The following is a 23698-nucleotide window of genomic DNA, read 5'->3' as shown; positions in this document are numbered from 1 at the left end:
AAGAAGGTCCCTCTTAAACAATGTACTGAAATACTAAAATTCTTTATGGCGGATTCATAAAAAATCAGCAGACATCCACATGGAGGAAAAAGGATCATTCTGTGTCACGGCGCGGGGTGTGGACCCACTGGGCCGTACCGTGTAACGGAATAGCAGCTGGCCAAACAGGTATATATGCAATGTCTATAGTTCTGAAAGGGTACCTGAGGCAATGTAGACAGTAGCGGTGGTTTCAGGCTAACATGAGGCTCCGGCAGTAGACAGACACCAGGCGAGGTTCGGCACAGTAGATGCAGCGAAGGGCACAACACGACTCCAACGCTTGAAGGCACAGAGGCACGGGATACTTGGTACAGGCGGCAGTAGCGGGAAACACTGGGAACTGGAAAACACTTAGGAGACCATTTGCAAGGACAAACTAGGGTAACACAACAATGCTCAGGCAATGATCGAGAAGGCAGAACCCTTTTTATAGTCCAGAGGCATTCTGGGCTGATTACAGCTATTCTGCAAATGTGCGCGTACTGGCCCTTTAAGGCCGAGGATGCGCGAGTGTGCGTACCCTGCGGGAGACAGTATCCGAACGGGGAAGTGAGTGCCGGCGTCTCCCAGGAGGGGGATGCCGGCCAGAACTCACTCGTCCATGGCCGCGGCCGTCAGAGGGGAAGTCAGGACGACGGTCCACGGCCATAGACGTTACAGTATCCCCCCTCTTATGCCCCCAAATCTTGGGACCAGAGAGGGAGAGAAACTTCTTCACGAGGGCAGGAGCATTGATGTTCTCCTCTGGCTCCCAAGACCTCTCCTCTGAACCAAATCCCCTCCAATCCACCAAAAAAACAACGTTTTTCCTCCTACTCTCTTGGTGTCCAATATCTCCCTCACCTCGAATGTCCCCGACTAACCACTAGGAGCCACTGTGGAATTAGGAGTCTTGGAGTAGCGGTTCAGGACCACAGGCTTCAGCAGAGAGACGTGAAAGGAGTTTGGGATCATGAGGGTGGGAGGCAGCCGAAGCTTGTAGGAGACGGGATTGATCTGCAGCAGAATCTCGAAGGGTTCGAGGAACCTGGGAGCAAACTTGCAAGATGGCACCCTCAGCCGGATATTCTTAGAAGACAGCCAGACCTTAGTGCCTGGAAGAAACTGAGGAGGCTCTCGTCTTCTTGTGTCTGCCTTTCCTTTCATGCGGTCGACCGCCAGCAGAATAGAAGATCGGGTCTGCTGCCATATCTGTAGAAAGTCCCTGAAAGTAGTCAGCTGCAGGCACCTGGGACATAGTAGAAACAGGAAGAGGTATTCGTGGATGTTGGCCGTAGACAATGAAGAATGGGCTGGAGGTGGTGGACTCACTAGTATGGTTGTTGTAGGAGAACTCAGCCCAAGGAAGCAGCTGCACCCAGTCATCATGCTGCCTGGAGATAAAGTGCCGCAGATAGTTCTCCATAATCAGATTAATCCTCTCGACTTGACCATTGGACTGGGGATGGTAGGCTGAGGAAAAGTCCAACTTCACACCGAGGAGACCGCAGAGGGCTCTCCAGAACTTTGAGGTGAACTGAACCACTGATCTGACACAATATGCAGAGGCAAACCATGCAGATGGAAGATGTGTTGGATGAAGGGGCCGGCCAGTCGGGAAGCAGAAGGCAGACCAGTCAGTGGAACAAAATGAGCCATTTTGGAGAATCGATCCACCACCACCCAGACCGTACTGCATCCAGCAGAGGGAGGCAGGTCCGTGACAAAGTCAATAGCAATATATTGCCAGGGGGCATTGGGCACAGGCAGTGGCTGGAGCAAACCAGCTGGTTTGGAGTGGGCAACTTTATTTGAGGCGCACACCGTGCAAAAGACAAAATTTGTGACGTCTTTGGGGCGCTTTGGCCACCAGAACTGACGGGCAATTACGTCTTGGGTCTTACGGGCAACCGCATGACCTGCCAGCTTGGAACTGTGTTCCCAGTGGAGGATTCTTCCTTTGTCTGCCTGATGCACAAAGGTCCTCCCCGGGGGAATGTCTCTAACTTGCAGAGGGTTGACAGAGATGATGCAGGATAGGTCAATGATATTCTGTGGGAACTCCACAGTGTCTTCTGTCTCGAACGACCTAGACAAGGCATCGGCCCTCACATTTTTGTCGGCAGGACGGTAGTGGAGCTCAAACTGGAACCGAGCGAAGAACAGCAACCACCTGGCCTGACGAGGGTTCAGCTGTTGTGCCATTGGGAGATAGGTGAGTTTCTTGTGCTCCGTGAATACTAGGATTGGATGAGCTGCGCCCTCTAGTAGGTGTCTCCACTCCTGCAGAGCCAGCTTTATGGCCAGTAACTCCCGATCCCCAATCCCGTAGCTGCGCTCTGCGGGAGAAAAAAGCTTAAGAGTAGTAGCCACATACCATAGTCTTGCCCTTGGAGCCTCTCTGAAACAGAAGTGTGCCAGCACCAACAGAGGAGGCGTCCACCTCCAATGAAAACTTTAGAGACACATCAGGATGATGGAGGATTGAGGCTGACGTGAAGGCCTTCTTTAAGCTCTTGAACGTGGCCTCTGCTTCTGGAGTCCACACCTTGGCATTCATGCCCTTTTTGGTGAGGGTAGAGATGAGAGCTATCAGTGAGGAGAAGTTGGGGATGAACAGCCGGTAGAAGTTGGAGAATCCTGGGAAGCGCTGTATGGCCCTTAATGCTTTGGGGGCGTGGCCATTCCAAGACAGCCTTTACCTTTTCAGGATCCATTTTGAGACCCTGATCGGAGATGATGTAGCCCAGGAAGGGTAGAGACTTTCTCTCAAACACACACTTCTCCAGCGTGGCATATAGGTGATTCTCCTTTAATCGAAGCAAAACTTGGCGGACATGTCTCTGATGAGTCGCTAGATCTGGGGAAAAAAATCAAAATGTCATTGAGATACACCACAACACAGACATAGAGGAGATCACGGAAGATGTCATTGACGAACACTTGAAAGACCGCGGGGGCGTTACACAGGCCGAAGGGCATAACCAGGTATTCGTAGTGCCCATTACGAGTATTAAATGCCGTCTTCCATTCGTCACCCTGACGAATCCAGATTAGATTGTAGGCCCCCCACAGGTCTAGCTTGGAAATTTTTTTTGCTCCCCGTATGTGATCAAACAGTTCAGAGATTAAAGGCAACGGGTATCTGCTCTTTACCGTGATCTGGTTGAGACCCCGGTAGTCAATGTAGGGTCGGAGGAATCCGTCCTTTTTAACAAAGAAAAACCTGGCTCCGGCCTGGGATGAGGATTTGCGTATGAAGCCCCTCTCTAAATTCTCCTTGATATAGGCAGACATTGACTGGGTCTCAGGTAAGGAGAGAGGGTATACTCCACCCACGAAAAGATGAATCAGGGATTAAGTCAATAGGACAACCATATGCCCGGTGTGGCGGCAACGTCTCTGCCTCCTTCTTTTTGAAGACATCTGAAAACTGAGAGTAGCAAGGGGGCAACCCTGCCAATGACTGATGCGGAGGAGGCTGAACCAGATGGATATGCCCCAGACAGCGGTTGAGACAATTGGGCCCCCACTGGAGAACCTCTCCGGAGTTCCAATCCAGGACTGGGGCGTGTAGACGGAGCCAAGGCAAACCCAGCTGAACGGGGTTGACGGCCTTGGGCAGGACAAAAAGGGAGATTAGCTCAGAATGAAGGGCTCCTACATGAAGCCTCAGCGGTTTGGTGACAGACAATATTGGGTCGGGTAGCGGCAGTCCATCTACTGAGCTAACGATCAACGGCTTCTCCAGAAGGGTAGTGGGCAAGAGAAGAAGATCCACAAGGTCTCCGCGTATAAAATTGGCTGCAGAGCCAGAGTCCAGATAGGCAGAGGCAAGCTGGGTCCTCTCGCCAGCGACAATAGTCACAGGGATAGATAGCTTGGAGGAGAGTTCTCTGTCAAATGCTGTGTCGCCCAGGGTTGTCTCCCCAACCAATCCTAGGCGTTGGAGTTTTTTGGCTTCTGGGGCCACAGACGCACGACCCGGCCAGCGAGGCCGCAATATAGACAAAGTCCAGAAGTGCGCCTGCGCTGTTTCTCCTGGACAGATAGTCTAAGCCGATCCACTTGCGTTGGGACCTCGGATGGAGCAACAGATGAGGACAAGAGGGGTTGCTGGAAGTTGGGAGCCAACCTAGGAAGCCTTCTCTCTCGACGAACCTCTTGGGATCTTTCTCTGAGCCTCATATCAACCCGGGTAGCAAGTAAAATTAGGTCATCCAAGCTAGGTGGTAGATCACGAGCAGCCAGTTCGTCCTTGATCTCAGATGACAGACCATGCCAAAAGAAAGCTACTAACGCCTCGTTGTTCCAGGACAGCTCCCCTGCCAGGGTTCGGAACTGGATGGTGTACTCGCCCACGGAGGTGTCCTCCTGTCGAAGGATCAGTGGAGAAGTAGCTGCCGACGAGACTCGTCCAGGCTCCTCAAATACAGTGTGGAATACCCGCAGGAACCCCTGGAAGTCTCGGGTCCCTGTTGTTCCCAGACAGGGTTCGCCTACGCCAAGGCTTTGCCGGCAAGCAGAGAAACAATGAAGGCGATCCTGGCGCCATCCGAGGGAAATGCTCTGGCGTGCAGGGTGAAGTGGATATGACACTGGTTGAGAAATCCCCTGAACACGCTTGCGCCTCCGTTAAAACGAGGCGGTAATGGCAGCGAGAACCGAGGATCAGAACTGGTGCTGACAGGAGGTTAAGCAGGAGGATCAGCCGGAGAAGCTGGAACAGGAGCAGCAGAGGAAGCAGCTAGCGCCCCTAGCTGTAGTTTACTGCCACAAGGCGTTGATCCTGTCATATTCGCAGGTCCGCTTGCATGGCTTGAGAAGGTGACAGGCCCTTGAATTGACCAGCGGGGTCCATTGCCTGAGCGTACTGTCACGGCGCGGGGCGTGGACCCACTGGGCCGTACCACGCAGCAGAATAGCAGCTGGCCAAACAGGTACATATGCAATGTCTATAATTCTGAAAGTGTACCTGAGACAATGTAGACAGTAGCGGTGGTTTCAGGCTAAGATGAGGCTCCGGCAGTAGACAGACACCCGGCGGGGTGCAGAACAGTAGATGTAGCGAAGGGCACAACACGACTCCAATTCTTGAAGGCACAGAGGCACAGTAGCACGGGATACATGGTACAGGCGGCAGGAACGGGAAACACTGAGAACTAGAAAACACTTAGGAGACCATTTTCAAGGACAAGCTAGGGTAACACAACTTCGCTCCTGCGGGAGACAGTGTCCGAACGAGGAAGTGAGTGCCAGCGTCTTCCAGGAGGGGGACGCCTCCTGGAACTCACTCGTCCATGGCCGAGGTCGTCAGAGGGTAAGTCCGGACGATGGTCCGCAGCCATAAATGTTACACTCTGGACCAGTGGTTCCCAACCGGGGAGCCGTCCAGGGGTGCCGCGGCACTCCGCTCATCCACTGCAAAAAAAAAAAATATATATTATTTTTTTTGCTACAAGCTCCGCCCCCGTAGCAGCCGTGACGCGCGGACGTCTGTTACGAGTACCACCCACCGCTTCTCACTAGAAGCCTGACGGAGGGAGAGGAGCCATTAACAATGGGCAGGGTAAGTATTTTTTTTTCTTTACTTTGTTATCAGTTGTGTGAGAAATGGAGCCAGAATGCCGGAAGTTGTAGTCCTGTCCTCTTATACTTCCTCTCTGTAATGTCCTCTGATATCCCATAGTAACGTCCTGGAAATGCTGGTAGTTGTAGTCCTCTCCTCTTATACCTCCTCTCTGTAATGTCCTCTGATATCACATAATAACAATCTGGACATGCTGGGAGTTGTAGTTCTCTCTATACCTCCTCTCTGTAATGTCCTCTGATATCACATAATAACAATCTGGACATGCTGGGAGTTGTAGTCCTCTCCTCTTATACCTCCTCTCTGTAATGTCCTCTGATATCCCATAATAACGTTGTGGACATTCTGGTAGTTGTAGTCCTCTCCTCTTATACCTCCTCTCTGTAATGTCCTCTGATAGTACATAATAACAGTCTGGACATGCTGGGAGTTGTAGTTCTCTCCTCTTATAAACTACCATTCAAAAGTTTGGGGTCCCCCAGACAATTTTGTGTTTTCCATGAAAACTCACACTTATATTTATCAAATGAGTTGCAAAATGACTAGAAAATAGTCAAGACATTGACAAGGTTAGAAATAATGATTTTTATTTGAAATAATAATTTTCTCCTTCAAACTTTGCTTTCGTCAAAGAATGCTCCATTTGCAGCAATTACAGCATTGCAGACCTTTGGCATTCTAGCTGTTAATTTGCTGAGGTAATTGGGAGAAATTTCACCCCATGCTTCCAGAAGCCCCTCACACAAGTTAGATTGGCTTGATGGGCACTTCTTGCGTACCATACGGTCAAGCTGCTCCCACAACAGCTCTATGGGGTTGAGATCTGGTGACTGCGCTGGCCACTCCATTACAGATAGAATACCAGCTGCCTGCTTCTTCCCTAAATAGTTCTTGCATAATTTGGAGGTGTGCTTTGGGTCATTGACCTGTTGTAGGATGAAATTGGCTCCAATCAAGCACTGTCCACAGGGTATGGCATGGCGTTGCAAAATGGAGTGATAGCCTTCCTTATTCAAAATCCCTTTTACCTTGTACAAATCTCCCACTTTACCAGCACCAAAGCAACCCCAGACCATCACGTTACCTCCACCATGCTTGACAGATGGCGTCAGGCACTCTTCCAGCATCTTTTCAGTTGTTCTGCGTCTCACAAATGTTCTTCTGTGTGATCCAAACACCTCAAACTTCGATTCGTCTGTCCCGAACACTTTTTTACAATCTTACTCGGTCCAATGTCTTTGTGCTTTTGCCCATATTAATCTTTTCCTTTTATTAGCCAGTCTCAGATATGGCTTTTTCTTTGCCACTCTGCCCTGAAGGCCAGCATCCCGGAGTCGCCTCTTCACTGTAGACGTTGACACTGGCGTTTTGCGGGTACTATTTAATGAAGCTGCCAGTTGAGGACCTGTGAGGCGTCCATTTCTCAAACTAGAGACTCTAATGTACTTATCTTGTTGCTCAGTTGTGCAGCGGGGCCTCCCACTTCTCTTTCTACTCTGGTTAGAGCCTGTTTGTGCTGTCCTCTGAAGGGAGTAGTACACACCGTTGTAGGAAATCTTCAGTTTCTTGGCAATTTCTCGCATGGAATAGCCTTCATTTCTAAGAAAAAGAATAGACTGTCGAGTTTCACATGAAAGCTCTCTTTTTCTAGCCATTTTGAGAGTTTAATCGAACCCACAAATGTAATGCTCCAGATTCTCAACTAGCTCAAAGGAAGGTCAGTTTTATAGCTCCTCTAAACAGCAAAACTGTTTACAGTGGTGCTAACATAATTGCAAAAGAGTTTTCAAGTGTTTTCTAATCATCCATTAGCCTTCTAACACAGTTAGCAAACACAATGTACCATTAGAACACTTGAGTGATGGTTGCTGGAAATAGGCCTCTATACATCTATGTAGATATTGCATTAAAAACCAGAATAGTCATTTAGCACATTAACAATGTATAGTGTGTATTTCTGATTAATTCAATGTTATCTTCATTGAAAAAAACTGTGCTTTTCTTGCAAAAATAAGGAAATTTCTAAGTGACCCTAAACTTTTGAACGGTAGTGTACCTCCTCTCTGTAATGTCCTGTAATGTCCTCTGATATCACATAACAGTTTGGACATGCTGGAAGTTGTAGTCCTCTCTTCTTATACCTCCTCTCTGTAATGTCCTCTGATATCCCATAATAACGTAGTGGACATGCTGGTAGTTGTAGTTCTCTCCTCTTATACCTCCCCACTGTAATGTCCTCTGATGACCCATAACAGTCTGGACATGCTGGGAGTTGTAGTCCTCTCCTCTTATACCTCCTCTCTGTAATGTCCTCTGATATCCCATAATAACGTTGTGAACATGCTGGTAGTTGTAGTTCTCTCCTCTTATACAGCCTCTCTGTAATGTCCTCTGATATCCCATAATAACGTCGTGGACATGCTGGTAGTTGTAGTTCTCTCCTCTTATACCTCCTCCCTGTAATGTCCTCTGATATCTCTTAACAGTCTGGACATGCTGGTAGTTGTAGTCCTCTCCTCTTATACCTCGTCCTGTAATGTCCTCTGACATCCCATAATAACAGCCTGGACATGCTGGTAGTTGTAGTCCTCTCCTCTTCTACCTCCTCCTCCTGTAAACTTTCTCTGATATCACATAACATCCTGGACATGCTGGGAGTTGTAGTTCGCTCCTCTTATATCTCCTTCCTGTAATGTCCATTGATATCACATAGTAGCCTTGACATGCTGGGAGTTGTTGTTCTTATACCTCCTTATTTATTCCTTCCCCAGGAGTAAGCACAATTTCTCTCTGTGATGGTCACTTTACTAGAGGGGCAGATGGTCATTTTATCGGGGGGGACGGGGGGGGACTGAGGCTGATGGTGGCTTTACTGGAGGGGGCTGATGGTCATTTCACTGGGGGGGGACGGAGGCTGATGGTGACTTTACTGGGGGGGCTGAGGCTGATGGTCACTTTACTGGAGGGGGCTTATGGTCTCTTTACTGAGGGGTCATTATACTGTCAGTGGGCGGCTGATGGTCATTTTACTATGAGTGGGCGGCTGATGGTCATTTTACTGTGAGTGGGCGGCTGATGGTCATTTTACTGTGAGTGGGCGGCTGATGGTCATTTTACTGTGAGTGGGCGGCTGATGGTCATTTTACTGTGAGTGGGCGGCTGATGGTCATTTTACTGTGAGTGGAGGGCTGATGGTCATTTTACTGTGAGTTGGGGGCTGATTGTCATTTTGCTGTGAGTGGGGGGCTGATGGTCATTTTACTGTGAGTGGGGGGCTGATGGTCATTACTGTGAGTGGGGGGGCTGATGGTCATTTTACTGTGAGTGGGGGGCTGATGGTAATTTTACTGTGAGTGGGGGGGCTGATGGTCATTATTGTGAGTGGGGGGGCTGATGGTCATTATTGTGAGGGGGGAGGCTCATGGTCTTCGAGTGGTTTCCACCTCTGACCTCCCATTGAAATTAATAGGAGGCAGAAAAAACCTGCGGCGCTCGTTTGGTGCTTTTTTTGTCTGCGGTTTTTCAAATGGCTTCAACAGCTTAAAAAAAATGTGGGCAAAAAACACAGCAAAAAAAAAAAAGCCAAACAACGCTGTCAATTCAAAATCTGCCTCAAAATTCCTAAATGAATTTGGAGGCAGATTTTTAGTTTTTGCCTTACAAAAAACATTGTGTGAACATACCCTAAGAGTGTAGTGCTTGTTTTTAGACATTTTTTGTCGTTTTGTAAACAATTTTTGGTAGGGGTGCCCTGACAAAAAATTTTTTTCCTGGGGTGCCTCGAGCCTGAAAAGGTTGGGAAACTCTGCTCTGGACTTTTACTCCATGTGCATGTGTACTATAAATACATTTGGGGTTTTATAGGATTGTGCAGTAGCGCAAAACTACATTGTATGCCTATGTGAAAAAATATTCTGCAACTCAGACTTTTCTTGTTTGTGCGTGGCATACAGTGTAAAGTTTTTTCCTCAGCATATTTTTATTCTGCGGAAATACAATGCAAGTACACCATGTCTTAGAACACCCTTAGAGCTAGTGGCAAACGGTATCTATTTTTGATACATTAGGTGCAGATAAGCATTTATGTTTTTGTTCAATACAAGACTTTATTGGAAAGGGCCTTTAAAGCGGACTACGAAATCCTCGCCACATCATCAGCTGATAACTGGGAGGGAACGAGTAAAATTCGCTGCAATTTTAGGCTGTACACATTGACATGCTGCGGAACTGCACTACACATCAATTTGCACATAAAAATGTTTGTAGCGTCCATGGCCGCAGGCCATCTGGTTTACTTACATCCCGACACCCGCAGCCATGGATCTGTGAGCGCTGGTCCCAGTCTCCTTCCTAGGAGACGCCAGCGCTCACTTCCACTCCGGTCCGCTGTGTCCTGTAGAGTGCCCGCTCTTAAAGGGCCAGAGCGCGCACATGAAAACAATCATCATCATCAACTCACATGATTTCCTGGACTATAAGAATGCCTCGGCCCTTCTGATCCTTGCCTGAGCGTTGTTTGTCATATCCTAGTTTGTCTAAGCAAATGGTCTCCTAGTGTTTTTCAGTTCCAGTGTTCCCTGTTCCTGTATCCCTTGCTATCCTGGTCAAGTGCCGTGCTGTGCTGTAGTCGTGCTGTGATGTATCTGTCCTGCTGCTCCACGCCTGACATCTACCCGCTGCCTAGTCCCAGCCGAGCCTACCTTGTTACTGTCCGAGCTGCCACAGATACCTTATACGAACTGTGGACTGTGACCTGCGCCCTGTTGGCCAGCTGCCATAACGCCAAGGCGGTACGGCCCAGTGGGTCCACGAACCCAACGTGACAGTATGCTCAGGCCACTGACCCCACTTGTCGATCCAAGACCATGACGACGTCACAAGAGATGCGGGTGGATATGCTAGACCTCCGGTCTCGACAGGACCAACTCCTCCAGGCCTTGACCATCCTCGCACGTCGGCAGGAGGCATAAGCTGCAGTTCCTCCTACTACACCTCCTGGCAGTACTTTTCCTCAGACTACACCTCCTGGCAGTATTGATCCTTGTTTTTCTTTGCCACTTCCTGACCGCTATGATGGAGACGCAAGTACCTGTCGTGAATTTTTGAACCAGTGCCAGATCCACTTCAGCCTGTATTCAAGGGCATTTTCGTCTGATGGCGCAAGGGTCGCTTTCATCATCTCTCTTCTTACTGGCAAGGCCCTTGCATGGGCGAATCCTATCTGTGAGAGACAAGGACCAGAGACCCGTGACTTCCAGGGGTTCCTCCGGACATTTTGCACAGTGTTTGAGGAGCCTGGACGAGTCTCCTCTGCAGCGGCTTCCTTGCTGAACCTACGCCAAGGAGACATCTCTGTGGGCGAGTACGCCATCCACTTCCGCACCCTGGCGGGAGAACTGTTGTGGAACATTCTGGCATTGACTGTCTCCTAAAATTAAGGACGAACTTGCTCGAGACCTGCCATCTATCCTGGATGACCTCATCCTTCTGGCTGCCCAGATTGATAGAAGGCTCCGAGATACGGCTCCAAGAGGTTCCTCGGGAGGGAGGTCTCCTAGTCCGGTCCCTACCTTGCAGCAACCCCTGCCGTCCTCAGCTGCCGATCCTCCTAAGGAGCCTGTGAGGATGGACCAATGTAAGCTATCTACCCAGGAGACATAATGCAGACGCACTTCGGGACTCTGTCTTTATTGCGGCCTCAGAGGCCATCTTGTGCGTCTGTGTCCCTTAAAGCCCCAAAGCCTAGGGTTGGAAGGAGAGACGACCTTGGGCAAAGAAGGACTCCCGTCTAAATTGTTCATGCCCGTGACCATAGTGTCCGTGAAAAAACGCATCAGGTCTCTGCGTATCTGGACTCTCGATTCGCTGCTAATTTCATTGTAGAGACCTGGTGGACCTTCTTCAATTACCCACTACCCCTCTGGAGAGACCATTGATGGTTGCATCAGTAAATGGACTACCTCTGCCAGACCCAGTTATAGCTGTGACCAAGCCACTGAGGCTCCAAGTAGGGGCTCTCCACTCCGAACTTCTATGGTTCTATGTGCTGTCCAAGGCCGTTAACCCTGTGCTGCTGGGCCTCCCTTGGCTCCGACTACATGCCCCAGTGCTGGACTGGAACTCTGGAGAGGTTCTCCAGTGGGGCCCCGAGTGTCACAGCCGATGCCTGGTGCAGATTCGTTCGGCTCAGCCTCCTCTGCCTCGGTCATTGGCAGGATTGCCTGGTCATTATGCGGCATTTTCAGATGTCTTCAGCAAAAAGGAGGCGGAGACACTGCCCCCACACCGGGCGTATGACTGTCCTATCGAGCTGATTTCTGGTGCATCCCTTCCCCGTGGTAGGATATATCCTCTCTCCTTGCCAGAGATTCTGTCCTTGTCCGCCTATGTTAAAGTTAACTTGGAGAGGGGCTTCATATGGAAGTCTTCCTCATCGGCAGGAGCCGGGTTCTTCATCATCAAAAATAAGGATGGCTCCCTGCGTCCTTGTATTGACTACCAAATCACAGTGAAAAATAAGTATCCGTTGCCACTAATCTCTGAATTGTTCGATCGTATACGTGGTGTCAAGATTTTTTCCAAACTAGACCTGCGTGGGGCTTACAACCTAATCCGGATTTGCCAGGGTGACGAATGGAATTTAACACCCGTGACAGACACTATGAATATCTAGTAATGCCCTTGGGCCTGTGTAATGCTCCCGCGGTCTTCCAAGAGTTCGTTAATTACATTTTTCGTGACCTCCTCTATGTTTATGTTCTATCTTGATGACATCTTGATTATTTTCTCCAGATCCTATGACGCATCAGAGACATGTCCATCAAGTTTTGCTGCGCTTAAGGGAGAATCGTCTGTACGACAAGTTAGAGAAGTGCGTGTTTGAAAAGGATGCTCTACCCTACCTCGGCTACATTGTCTCGAATAGAGGTCTCAAGATGGATCCTGAAAAGGTAAAGCCTGTCCTGGAATGGCCACGTCCTCAAGGCTTGAGGGCCATACAGCGCATTCTGGGATTCGCAAATTTTTATTGACAGTTTATTCCAAATTTCTCCTCGCTGACATCTCCTATCTCTAAACTCACTAAGAAGGGCATGAACGCCAAGGTGTGGACTTCTGAGGCAGAGTCTGCATTCAATAGCCTGAAGAGCGCCTTCACGTCCATCATCCAGATGTTTCCCTACAGTTCTCGTTGGAGGTGGATGCATCCTCTGTCGGTGCTCGTGCACTCCTCTTCCAGAGAGGTTCCAAGGGCAAGTCAATGGTATGTGGATACTTCTCTAAACTCTTCTCTTCCACAGAACGCAACTACTCGATTGGGGATCGGGAGTTACTGGCCATCAAATTGGCCCTGGAGGAGTGGAGACATCTACTAGAGGGCGCAGCTCATCCCATCCTGATTTTTACAGACCACAAGAACCTCACTTATCTTCAGACAGCCCAATGGTTGAACCCTCAACAGGCCAGGTGGTCACTGTTCTTTACCAGGTTCCAGTTTGAGCTCCATTATCGCCTGGACGACAAGAATGTGAGGGCCGATGCCTTGTCCAGGTATTTCGAGACAGAAGATACCATGGAGATTCCACAGAACAGTATTGCTCCGTCTTGCATTGTCTCTGTCCATCCCCTGCAAGTTGGGGACATTCCTCCAGGGAGGACTTTTGTGCACCTGGCTGACAGAGGGAGAATCCTCCGCTGGGGACACTCCTCTAGACTGACAGGTCACGCGGGTACTCGTAAGACCCGGGATCTGAATGTCCGTCATTTCTGGTGGCCCACGCTGCCCAAGGACATTATGGACTTTGTTTCTTCCTGCTCAGTGTGTGCAGCTAACAACGTCGCTCACTCCAGACCTTCTGGCCTACTCCAGCCATTGCCTGTGCCCGATGTCCCTGGCAGAATATAGCTATGGACTTTATTACTGATCTGCCTCTTTCTGCTGGATGCAGTGCAGTCTGGGTGGTGGTGGAGGATCGATTTTCGAAGACGGCCCACTTCGTTCCTCTGACCGGTCTTCCTTCTCCTCAGCTTGCCAAGCTTTTCATCCAACACATCTTTCGCCTGCACAGCTTGCCGCAGCATATTGTGTCTGATCGGGGGGTTCAGTTTACCTCAAAGTTCTGGAGAGCCCTCTGCGGACTCTTAGGTGTAAAGTTGGATTTTTCCTCAACCTACCATCCTCAGTCCAATGGTCAGGTTGAGAGGATCAATCAGATCTTGGATAACTACTTACGCCACTTCATCTCCAAGCAGCATGATGACTGGGTGCAGTTGCTCCCATGGGCTGAATTCTCCTACCAAAATCACACCAGCGAGTCCACACAGAAGACATCGTTCTTTATTGTCTATGGCCAACACCCCTGAATTCCTCTCCCGATGCCTGATACGTCCGAGGTACCAGCTGCTGACACTGCTTTTAGGGGCTTTCTGCAGATGTGGTAGCAGACTCGATCCTCCATCCTGCTGGCAGTCGACCGCATGAAACGGAAGGCGGACACAAGGAAAAGAGAACCTCCTCAGTTTCTTCCTGGCATGAAGATCTGGCTGTCCTCCAGGAATATTAGTTTGAGGGTGCCATCATACAAATTTGCTCCCAGGTTCCTCGGACCCTTCGAGTTCCTGCAGCAGATCAACCCTATCGCCTACAAGCTTTGGCTGCCTCCTACCCTCAAGATCCCCAACTCCTTCCATGTCTCTCTCCTGAAACCGAGATTAATGGAGAAAAAAGTGGATAAAATTCTCCAGCGCTGTCCAATTATTGTGGAATTGAAGGATTCAATCCAAGGCAAGAAGTTTAAATAAGATATATGTTTAATGGATAAGAATGCTACGCGTTACAAGATCGGACCGATCTCTTCATCAGGCAAAGAAACATACATGATGCTGGAGGACCCAGCAGGGTTTAAATAGCTTAAAAAGACCGCCAAAAAAGAACGTTTCTGGGGTAAAATGTCAAAAAATAAAAAAATAAAATAAATAAATAAATAACAAATGCAATTGAACAAATACCCAAAATTGATGATAAACATAGAGACTGTACACATGAACTTAATTACTGTTCTACAGTGTATATGGCTCAGTGCAAGAGAAACATGAGAGGGCTTTTGCCGTTGTGCTCGTGGAACTAAAATATGGTTAAAATTGAAAATTAAAAAATGAATTAAAAAATTCCACCAGTATTAGTCATTGACATTTCTAACCGTATGATCAAAGATTAAAACTTCAAGGGCTTGGGATACTGTATATCATACTAACAGTTAAGGAATGTTCCAGAATATGTGTCTGCCGTTTACAGCGGGGATCACAGGATGTGCGTCTCAGGTCGCTATGGAGAACGAGCGCTAACGCTCGGAAGCCAGGAGACGGGTTGGCGTCTCTGGTTGCTAAGGAGACGGGTTACCACCTCTAACACAGTTTCAGGTGTCAAATGATGGTTTCAGTGACCTCATTGAGGCCCATAGGTTTGAGGGTGTCTAGTTTGTAGATCCAAAAAATCTCCCTTTTACATAAATTCTCAAAACAGTTACTGAGGGAGGGGTCTATTTGTTCAATTGGAGTGATCAAAAAACAATTAAAATCTCCCTTATGTTCGGTAGTGCAATGACGTGATATGCTGTACTGCATAAATTGTTTCATACAGTTTGACCTATGTTTGTTGAGGCGACAGTGTAGGGGTTGTATTGTTCTACCTACATACTGTTTTTTACAGGTGCAAGTGATTAGGTAAATAACATTAGATTATTTACAGTTGAGGCAATGTTTGATGGGGAAAGAAGTTCCTGTGGAATTTGATTTGAAACTGGTTAGTTGGTGGGTAATGGTGTTGCAACAAAGGCATTTTGTTACCCCACAGTTGTAGCTCCCCAATGCTCCAATTTTATTCTCAGAGGGTTTATGTTCATTCCAGTGTCGTACTCTGCTGGGTGCCAGTATGCTTTTTAGTGTGGGGGCACGTTTGAAGGTTATTGTGGGTTTGTGAAACCGGTGTTTCTGAACCGCTTTACCAAGACTCCTAGCCCTGCGGTTACCCAGAGCGGCCCTTCAGACACCTTCGAGGTTAGGGAGATCTTGGACACCAAGAAAGAGAGAGGAAAGACTTTTTATTTGGTGGATTGGAGGTAGCTTGGTCCTGAAGAGACGGTCCTGGGAGCCAGAGGAGAACCTCAATGCTCCTACCCTTCTGAAGAAATTCCTCTCTCGCTCTGGCCCCAAGAAGAGGGGGCGTAAGAGGGGGGATACTGTAGCGTCCATGGCCGCGGGCCGTCCGGTTTACTTACCTCCCGACGCACACAGCCATGGATCTGTTAGCTCTGGTCCCCATCTCCTTCCTAGGAGACGCCAGTGCTCACTACCGCTCCGGTCCGCACCTGTAAACAATCATCATCTCACATGATTTCCTGGACTATAAGAAGGCCTCTGCCCTTCTGATCCTTGCCTGAGCGTTGTTTGTCATATCCTAGTTTGTCTAAGCTAATGGTCTCCTAGTGTTTTCCAGTTCCAGTGTTCCCTGTTCCTGTATCCCGTGCTATCCTGGTCAAGTGCTGTGCTGTAGTCGTGCTACGCCTGTCCTTCTGCTGCACGCCTAATGTCTACACGCTGCCTAGTCCCAGCCGAGCCTGCCTTGCTACTGTCCAAGCTGCCACAGGTACCTTATACGAACTGTGGACTGTGACCTGTGCCCTGTTGGCCAGCTGCCATACCGCCAAGGCGATACGGCCCAGTGGGTCCACGAACCCAACGTGACGATGTTCCACAGCATGTTAATTATATATGTTAAAATCTCATCTACATGGCGGGTGCTGTAATCCTATACAGGTTTTTCAGTTTGCAGATGCTCACAGAAAATCTACATAATTTCAATCTTGTGTGGACATACCCTTACAGTATTAATCTTACCTCACTATCATTACAAGACAACTCTAATTCTTCATCTTCAAGGATATCATCCTCATAAGATTCTATTGGTGAGGACTAATTTTTTTTTTATTTATAATAAATATATAAAGAACAGGGGTCCCGGAGTGCTTTATGTGAATGGAGCAGGACTAGGTATGCTCGGACACTGGTCTATTCACTTTCTATGGGGCTGCCAGAGATAGCCGAGTTTAGTGTTTGGCAGCCCTGTAGAAAGTGAATGGAGCCATGGCAGAGTATGCGTAGTACCACACCATTCACACAGGACACTCTAGGACCCCTGTTTTTTGGATCGGTGGAGGTCCGATCATTCAAACATATATCACATATCCTGTAGATAGGTGGTCAATTATCATAATGAGAAAATATGCCCACCAAGCATATTTTTCCACAACGTTTAGCAGTTTCTATTATATCCACATTCAACGGATGCAAATGTGTAGGCATAAATTGGCATCAGCCAGCCATAGGCTCACATTATTCTAAAAAAGTATACTATGTAGTATAAAAAATGTTACTGGCTGAATCTGTGCGGAATAGAACATTTTTCTATAATCATAAAGCTACAAAAAAGGTAAATATCCTGTATACTGATAATTTGGAGACTATGGTGACATTTGACACATATGGCAGTAGCTTTCTATGTATAACTATATACAGTTATCCAACTGAATAGAATGTATAAAAGGGGGTTTCCAAACACATACTTTTCAAACCAAGTTATTTTCGCCATGCTACCATGACCCTCTGGTTTTCACGCTACGATTATTGGTCTGCACTATCCATCAGCTGTGCACTTTATATTACAAATTGTATTTAAAAAAAGGGCTAGGCTAGTGGATATGTGCTGACACTACTTGTGTAAAAACACTCAGTGGCCCACAATACCCCTTGTAGATAGCGCCTCCTGTAAATAGTGCCACATGCTGCACATGTAAATATTGTCACAGACTGCACATGTAGATTGTGCCACACACTGCTCACGTAGATTGTGCCACACACTGGCCATGTAGATAGTTTAAAACAAGGCCTAAGGTCACAGGGGGTTACTGGGCAACTGGAAACTCCCCAGCATACGCCCGTGTGTGTCTCTCTCTCTCTATATATATATATATATATATATATCGCATGAGGTCTCATGCACGTTTTTACTGTCCGCAAATACAGATCCGACGGCTCCATCTCTCTCAGGTAATGTCTCAGGCAGTGTCTACCATTGAGAGAGATAGTGAGTAAGAGAGAGAGAGAGAGAATGAATAGATAGAGAGCGAGCGTAAATAGGGAGAGAAATAGAGAGAAAGAGAGATAAAATGAATAGCGAGAGAGAGTATCTAGTGATCGCAGATGCCACCAGAGACGCTTCTGAAAGAGATGCATCTATTGTATCTATCTATTCTCTCTCTCTGTTTCTTCCTATATTCACTCTCTATCTATTCTGATCAATCTCTATCTACACCGTGTTACAAATTATTATGCACATTGGACTTAAGTGTCATAAATATTTAATTATTCGTTTTTCAATTAAACTCATGGATGGTATTGTGTCTTAGGGCTCTTTGGATCATTGTAATCAATCTCAGACACCTGTGATAATTAGTTTGCCAGGTCTGCCCTATCAAAGGAAAACCACTTAAGAAGGACGTTCCACATTATTAAGCAGGCCACAGGTTTCAAGCAATACGGGAAAGAAAAAGCGTGAAATTGTCCAAGGTATTGGAGTAGGTATGAAAACATTGGATATTTCAAGAAAACTTAAGCGTGATCATCGTACTGTGAAAAGATTTGTGGCTGATTCAGCGCACAGACGGGTTCGTTCAGATAAAGGCATAATGTGGAAGGTTTCTGCCAGACAAATTAATAGGATTAGGAGAGCAGCTGCTAAAATGCCATTGCAAAGCAGCAAACAGGTATTTGAAGCCGCTGGTGCCTCTGGAGTCCCGCGAACCTCAAGGTGTAGGATCCTCCAGAGGTTTGCAAGTGTGCATAAAGCTATTATTCGGCCACCCCTAAACAATGCTCACAAGCAGAAACGGTTGCAGTGGGCTCAGAAATACATGAAGACTAGTTTTCAAACCGTGTTGTTTACTGATGAGTGCCGTGCAACCCTGGATGGTTCAGATGGATGGAGTAGTGGATGGTTGGTGAATGGCCACCATGTCCCAACAAGGCTGCGACGTCAGCAAGCAGGTTGCGGAGTCATGTTTTGTGCTGGAATCATGGGGAGAGAGCTGGTAGGCCTTTTTAGGGTCCCTGACAGTGTGAAAATGACCTCTGCAAAGTACGTAGAGTTTATGACTGACCACTTTCTTCCGTGGTACAAAAAGAAGAACCGTGCCTTCCGTAGCAAAATTATCTTCATGCATGACAATGCACCATCTCATGCTGCAAAGAATACCTCTGTGTCATTGGCTGCTATGGGCATAAAAGGAGAGAAACTCATGGTGTGGCCCCCATGTTCCCCTGACCTCAACCCTATTGAGAACCTTTGGAGCATCCTCAAGCAAAATATTTATGAGGGTGGGAGGCAGTTCACATCAAAACAGAAGCTCTGGGAGGCTATTCTGACATCCTGCAAAGATATTCAAGCAGAAACTGTCCAAATACTCACAAATTCAATGGATGCAAGAATTGTGAAGGTGATATCAAAGAAGGGGTCCTATGTTTTTTTTTGATTGAAAGAGCTTTTGAGTTCTGTAAATATGACCTCTTGATGCTGCAAATTCAACAAATTACCATTTTAGTTCTCTTTACAACCTTTAAAATGTTTTGATCTCTGTTGTGCATAGTAATGTGAAACAGTGCATTTTGAGCTTTTTACTTCTAAAAAAAAATCTGTTATCATTAGGAGATTTGTTCAATAAAATTCACATTATATTCCAACGGTTGATGGCTTGAAGATTATACTGACTGTCATTTGCATCGACTATTTAGGAAAATCAACGAAAAATAACATTTGCATAATAATTTGGAATGCGGTATATTCATTCTCTCTCTCTCCCTATCTATTCATTATCTCTCGCTGTATCTATTCATTATCTCTCTATCTATTCATTCTCTATCTATTCATTATATCACTCTCTATCTATTCTTATCTCTCTCTCTATTCACTATCTCTCTTTCTATTCATTCTCTATCTATTCATCATCTCTCTATTCTTATCTCCCTCTTTCTATTCATTCATTCTCTCTCTCTCTCTCTCTCTCTCTATCTATTCACTATCTCTCTCTCTCTCTTACTTTCGTAGACGCTGCCTGAGACATTACCTGAGATGGAGATTATATATATATATATATATATATATATATATATTTACACACACTAAAATATATGTGTATAAAGCTGTGTGTGTGTGTGTGTGTGTGTGTGTGTGTGTGTGTGTGTGAAAGATAGAAAACAAGATAGGAGCAGCACTGTGGCAAAAAAAACAAAATTGATCGGTGCTATGCTTCTAGAAATAAGGAGTGACTTCTCCCCATATGATGTATATCCAAGAAAATAGAGCACTGGAGCAGCACTCAGAACAAAATGTGAGATTTATTCACCCAGCAAATGCAAAATTTCACTTCCTCAATGGAAGCATTTTCAAGAGGGAGATAGAGATCACAGTTTTTTTTGTGGGTGAGGATATAATAAACCTTTATTCAGAGATGGTTATGGGGGAATCTTACTATTTCTATTATATTGTTGGTGTGTACAGTGAGGCACACTATTATACAGCTGTACAGTGGTAGCTTAGGTGCTGTGTAGCCGCTGACAGGTGTACTTCTCACAAGATGACAGGTAGAGTAGAATGTGCTGTGCTGGGAATGTTGCATGCTGGGATTTGTACTTTCATTTTTAACATGTCCCGCCCACACAAGCCTGCAGAGACATCGCTGCTACTGGAGTATGGTAAGGTGGAGAGGCTACATAAATCATATATTATTTACTTTATTTGCCCTCATAACAACTCGTTAGAGCTTTCTTTGTTGTCTGGGGCACTTTTGAAATTGTATGCTGATAGTGGCCAACCCCTTTAAGGCCAAAAGGGATTAAGGATGCGGTCTCATCTCGGCTATAAGGACTCAGCAATTTTTTTTATGTTTTACTTATGTTGCACAAAAAAACATATAAATTTTGTATAGTTTTTATTTTATTTTTCCATAATAAAGCATTTTGTATGAGGAAAAGGTGTTTTTTCTTACTTGGGCTAATTATTTTTCAGTACACTTTATTGAACTTTTTTTACAATATTTTTAAGTCTGACTAGGGGACTTGAATATTTAATCGTTTGATCGCTTCCAGAATATACTATTAAACTCCTGTATTGAAGTGTATTATACTGACAGGCAGTTTATTAGGCCCTGCAGTAGGCAAGGTCTAATAGGCTCATATTTATAACAGACCTGGGTGCCTTTGTTAGGCCCCCAACTACAATGGCAACGCATCTGCACCCCACAATCGCATTGAGGAGGCTCCGATAAACTTACAGAGGGACCCCCTCTATCTGTAAAACCACTGTGGTGCTGCGGTCACTATTAACTGCAGCATCCAATGGGTTAAATGGCCAGAATCAGAGTAGAGATCGATCCTGGATGTTACAACAATGTGTCAACTGTATGTTAAAGCTGTTACCCTCTCCTACTAAAAACTTGTGCTGATGCATTGTGTGAAATTACAGCGGATTTCTATAATTGGAGTTTGATGATGGAAAAAGTGCCGAAGTCATGGAAAACATCTTGTATAGTCCCAATTCCTAAAATAGCAAAACCATTGAGGATGGGTGATTATAGACCGGTGGTCTTCTCATATGATGAAGGTGTTTGAAAGGCTGATTTTGGGGTACCTTAAATCAGATGTGGTAGAATACGAGGATCCTTTACAGTTTGCCTATAAACGTAGAATTGGGGTGGAGGACGTAGTTTTATATTTTTTACATAGGGCGTACTCTTTTTTTGGAGGTGCAGAAAGTGATAGTGAGAGTCATGTTTTTTTATTTTTCTAGTGCTTTTAATTTGATAAGGCCGGATCTAATGAAAAATAAATTGGAAGGAATGCAAATTAACTCTAGAGTGTATAATTGGATATTTGATTATCTACGGGGACGCCCCCAGTGTGTGCGGAGTGGGGAATGTACATCGAGGATAGAAATAAGTGATATTGGAGCACCACAGGGGACTGTTTTATCACCGTTTTTATTTGCGCTATATACGGCAGATTTTAGGTACAATACTGGAAGTTGTCACCTGCAGAAATTCTCTGATGATTCTGTAATTATGGGGGAAGTAAAGGGAGGATGTGAAAGAATATAGGGATGTGGTATCTGAATTTGTTAAATGGAGTGTGGATAATGGGTTGGAATTAAATATTGGGAAAACAAAAGAAATGATTATTGATTTCCGCAGGAAAAAAAGAGATAGTGGTGCCAGTGTCTATTCTAAATCAGGAAGTGGAGAGAGTGAGATCATACAAATATTTGGATATATGTAAAGGATCTGCCAGACACAACTTCTGTGTCGACGCCCATAGGTAATCAGTCTGCACCTGCTTCTGTCTGTGAGACTGACTCCATCTTCCACCACTCAGGATGGCAGGCTTAGGAGTGGGAGAGCCTATCACAGCCTGGCCAGACGGAGCTAGCTCCCGCCCTCTGTCTATTTATACCTGCCTTTCCTGTTCCTCCTTTGCTTGTGATTATTCTCTGTTGGTTTCCTGGCCCTGCTGCAGCTTCTTGAACTACTGATCCTCTGCTTGTGATTGACCTTGGCTTTTCTGACCACTCTTCTGCTCTGCGTTTTTGTACCTCGCTCATCTCCTGGTTTGACTCGGCTCGTTCACCACTCTTGTTGCTCACGGTGTTCCCGTGGGAAACTTCCCCATTTCCCTGGCTTCTTTGTACCCTTGTCTTTTATTCTGTCGTGCACCTATTGAGTGTAGGGACCGTCGCCCAGTTGTACCCCGTCGCCTAGGGCGGGTCGTTGCAAGTAGGCAGGGACTGAGTGGCGGGTAGATTAGGGCTCATTTGTCTGTTTCCCTACCCCGACATTACAGTATATATCTGGACCAGAAATTGGATTGGATCGAGAATACAGAAAAGGTGTACAAAAAGGCCGGTTGTATTTTTTACGTAACTTGCGCTAGTTTAATGTGTGTGATAGAATGATATTAATGTTTTATAACTCTGTGGTCGCTAGCGTTATATTTTATGGTGCTGTCTGTTGGGGAGGTAACATTAGGGAAGCTGAAAAGAATAAATTGAATAAGGTGATCAAAAAAGGAAAAGCGATCATGGTTAGTGAGGTGCCGTTATTTGAGGAGGTATTAAATAAAAGGTTATTAAGGAAGATTAGTGCAATTTAATTAGAGGAATTGCATCCGTTGCATAGCATCTTAATCGATAAACAAAGCTGTTTTAGTGATCAATTGCTACAATCTCGATGTAGGAAAGTACGATTTAAAAGATCTTTTATGCGAAATGCTATTGCACTTTATAATATGTTTTTGTAGGGTGTGATGATGCTTTTTAATACATATTTTATTATATGTTGTCGATGTATGTTGTATAGTTTTTGTATAATATGTACTGTAAATGGGAGTTCCAACTGTAAACCAATTTCCCTTTGGGGATAAATAAAATATCTATCTATCTATCTATCTATCTATCTATCTATCTATCTATCTATCTATCATGGCGCTGGTCACCTTTATACTGCTATTTAAAAATTTGCCACCATTTTGAATATACTAAAGTGAGTGTTCCATTCATTATAGCAGAAATTACTCTGCAGCCTATGTATAAGAGGCAATCAAAAGAATATCAGGAGGCACCATTACAAGTATGTAACAGAAATATCTAAGACGTTATCACAGGTCACTTATGTCTCAGGATAATGTAGAAGCTTCCACAATTATAGATGTAATAAACATATTGCTCCAACTATGGCATCTGCATTATGACATGAATATTTATCTAAAATCTAGTATCTAGTACCTCCATTATTTCTTCTTTCTGTCAGATAAGATTAATTATTATTCCTCATCTGCAATTTTTCTTCTACACCTGCAGGAAGAAAGAACAGTCAGCACAACCTAAAAAAGAATATAATTAGGCAACCACAGAATTTTGCACAACATTAATGGCAAACAAAAGATTTGTCCCTTCAGACTCAACTATTCATCAGTGTAGTCATTTATCAG

The 23698-nt window shown here is 45.9% G+C and overlaps 1 long non-coding RNA gene across 1 annotated transcript in view; it reads right to left on the bottom strand.

Annotated features, from left to right (window-relative positions):
* LOC142746312 (uncharacterized) overlaps positions 1-23698 on the bottom strand; it is a 129030-nt gene that overhangs the window by 6221 nt on the left and 99111 nt on the right. The window contains exon 3 of the long non-coding RNA XR_012881703.1: positions 23493-23561. This is a non-coding gene — a long non-coding RNA (uncharacterized LOC142746312). The remainder of the gene's footprint in view (positions 1-23492; positions 23562-23698) is intronic.

This window comes from Rhinoderma darwinii, chromosome 1 (assembly GCF_050947455.1).
Source record: "Rhinoderma darwinii isolate aRhiDar2 chromosome 1, aRhiDar2.hap1, whole genome shotgun sequence".
Lineage (NCBI taxonomy): Eukaryota > Metazoa > Chordata > Amphibia > Anura > Rhinodermatidae > Rhinoderma > Rhinoderma darwinii.
This window is presented reverse-complemented; position numbering and strand designations above follow the sequence as displayed.